The sequence below is a fragment of the Dermacentor variabilis genome, chromosome 11 (assembly GCF_050947875.1).
Source record: "Dermacentor variabilis isolate Ectoservices chromosome 11, ASM5094787v1, whole genome shotgun sequence".
Taxonomy (NCBI): Eukaryota; Metazoa; Arthropoda; class Arachnida; order Ixodida; family Ixodidae; genus Dermacentor; species Dermacentor variabilis.
In genome coordinates this window covers 127,499,909-127,502,925 of record NC_134578.1, presented here as the reverse complement: position 1 = coordinate 127,502,925, position 3,017 = coordinate 127,499,909, and the positions used below count along the sequence as shown (strand labels likewise).

At 55.3% G+C, this 3,017-nt stretch overlaps 1 non-coding gene across 1 annotated transcript; it reads right to left on the bottom strand.

Moving 5' to 3' along the window:
- Window positions 1–724: 724 nt before the first annotated feature.
- On the bottom strand, window positions 725–2,539 carry LOC142565135 (small subunit ribosomal RNA). The gene has a single exon (XR_012824818.1). It is a non-coding gene; the product is annotated as a small subunit ribosomal RNA (ribosomal RNA).
- Window positions 2,540–3,017: the final 478 nt, after the last annotated feature.

The window sequence follows — 3,017 nt, the reverse complement described above, 5'->3', positions numbered from 1 at the left end:
CGTCGTCGCATTGAACCGCGATCTCGGACACCTCGCGCGTCACGAGCAGGAGCCGACCGGCAGCCGCCGGCCCTGTCGGGCTCGGCAGCATTTGCCGCGGAGGACGGGAGAGCGCTTTAGGCCACGGTTCCTTCCGTACTTGGCAGCCGCACCCTCATACCGCCACTTCCATGACCGACCGAGCGCCACACCGTTCCTTTAGTACTTGGGCAGCAACAAAGTCGGGTCGTTACTCCATACTCGCCGCAGGAAGCGACCGGCAGCCGCCAGCCTTTTCAGACTCGGCAGCGTTTGCCGCGGAGGACGGGAGAGCGCTCGCACCACGGTTCCGTGTGTACTAAGCGGCAGCTGCTCTCGACCGTCAGTTCCTTGACCGACCGCACGCTTCGCCGTTCCCCTCGTACTGGGCAAAGCAGCAGGTCGGGTCGTCTTACTCCCCTTCCGCGCAAGAGCGCCGAGGCGGACAGAAAGCCCACCCATTGTGCGTTACGCCGTTTCTACCCGCGGGCGCGGCCAAGCCAACCGTCCAAGGTTGCAGCCTGCGTCCACTGGGCGCAACAAATTTCGCACGGGGCGCCCCTCAAAATTCAGGCAGTCCCCGGCATGTTCGGGTATAGCCGTCCCCGCGTCCAAGCGGGGCCAGCGGCGGAAAGCGTCGGGCGCAGCGAGCTGCTTCACCCACACGGGGTTGAAACAATGGCGCTCGTCACCCTTCACAATCCGGTAATGATCCTTCCGCAGGTTCACCTACGGAAACCTTGTTACGACTTTTACTTCCTCTAAATGATCAAGTTTGGTCATCTTTCCAACAGACCGGCGCAACCGAAAGGCCGCGCCGGACATCGGTCCGAAGACCTCACTAAATCATTCAATCGGTAGTAGCGACGGGCGGTGTGTACAAAGGGCAGGGACGTAATCAACGCGAGCTTATGACTCGCGCTTACTGGGAATTCCTCGTTCAAGGGGAACAATTGCAAGCCCCTATCCCAATCACGAAAGAAGTTCCACGGGTTACCCAGTCTTTTCAGACAGGGATAAAGACACGCTGCTTCCTTCAGTGTAGCGCGCGTGCGGCCCCGGACATCTAAGGGCATCACAGACCTGTTATTGCTCTGTTTCGTGCGGCTAGGAGCCGCTTGTCCCTCTAAGAAGGTTGTAAGGTGCTGGGAACCCCGCACCTATTTAATAGGCTAGAGTCTCGTTCGTTATCGGAATTAACCAGACAAATCGCTCCACCAACTAAGAACGGCCATGCACCACCATCCACCGAATCAAGAAAGAGCTCTCAATCTGTCAATCCTCCCAGTGTCCGGGCCGGGTAAGTTTTCCCGTGTTGAGTCAAATTAAGCCGCAGGCTCCACTCCTGGTGGTGCCCTTCCGTCAATTCCTTTAAGTTTCAGCTTTGCAACCATACTTCCCCCGGAACCCAAACACTTTGGTTTCCCGGAAGCTGCCCGCCGAGTCATTTGAGTAACTCAGGCGGATCGCTGGTTGGCATCGTTTATGGTCAGAACTAGGGCGGTATCTGATCGCCTTCGAACCTCTGACTTTCGTTCTTGATCAAAGAAAACATTCTTGGCAAATGCTTTCGCAGTAGTTCGTCTTGCGACGGTCCAAGAATTTCACCTCTAGCGCCGCAATACGAATGCCCCCGTCTGTCCCTCTTAATCATTACCTCGTATTCCAAAAACCAACAGAACAGAAACGAGGTCTTGTTCTATTATTCCATGCAAGTTTATTCAGGCGACTCGCCTGCGTTGAGCACTCTAATTTTTTCAAAGTAAAAGCACCGGCCTTCTCGAGGCACACAATGAAGTGCACCAAGAAAGGACCGGCATGATGTTCAGTCCGAGCCGTCGCATCGGGTAGATGCACTACTCGTCTGGAACTGAGATCCAACTACGAGCTTTTTAACCGCAGCAGCTTTAGTATACGCTATTGGAGCTGGAATTACCGCGGCTGCTGGCACCAGACTTGCCCTCCAATTGATCCTCGTTAAAGGATTTAGAGTGTACTCATTTCAATTACGGGGCCTCAAAAGAGTCCCGTATTGTTATTTTTCGTCACTACCTCCCCGTGCCGGGAGTGGGTAATTTGCGCGCCTGCTGCCTTCCTTGGATGTGGTAGCCGTTTCTCAGGCTCCCTCTCCGGAATCGAACCCTGATTCTCCGTTACCCGTAACAACCATGGTAAGCAAGTAACCTACCATCGAAAGTTGATAAGGCAGACACTTGAAAGAAACGTCGCCGGCTCGTGGCCATGCGATCAGCACAAAGTTATCCAGAGTCACCACACAATACGGGCCGAAACCCGATCGATCTTGGTCTAATAAAAGCACCCGTCGCCCAAAGGGCTTCAGGCTCACTGCATGTATTAGCTCTAGAATTGCCACAGTTATCCAAGTAGGAAGAAACGATCTAAGGAACCATAACTGATTTAATGAGCCATTCGCGGTTTCGCCTTATTTCGGCATGTACTTAGACATGCATGGCTTAATCTTTGAGACAAGCATATGATTACTGGCAGGATCAACCAGGTAATCGTTCAACTGCGCGTCCAGCCTTTCAAGCAGGCCGGACGCCGTTTTTGCGATGCCGAGGCCACCTTCAGGCGCCCCAACACGCTTCGTTCTCGCAAAGTGTAGCACTTTGCAGTCCGAGACGACGGCGTTCGAGCTCGCTACGGCGCCCTCCCCGCAGGGCCGGGTATCGCCACGCGGCAAGAAGCACGCAACATTCTCGATAGACTGGTTGTGTCAACTCGATCGCGGCTTGCGGTTTCTCTTGAGCCCGCAGCACTGGTGGACCGACCGACACTTGCAACGTAGCCGAGACGGCAAAGCCGCCAGGCGACGGGTCACGCCCGCGCCTTCGGCGCTTTCGTATTTGACTCGTCCGAGGACGATGGGGAACACACCTCGATATCGTGGAAAAAGCGTCGTCCGACAACCAGCCCCTAACGCATCAAGCGGATGAGGCTGCAGACGTCAGCTGTGGGATCCACGGGAGCGATACCGG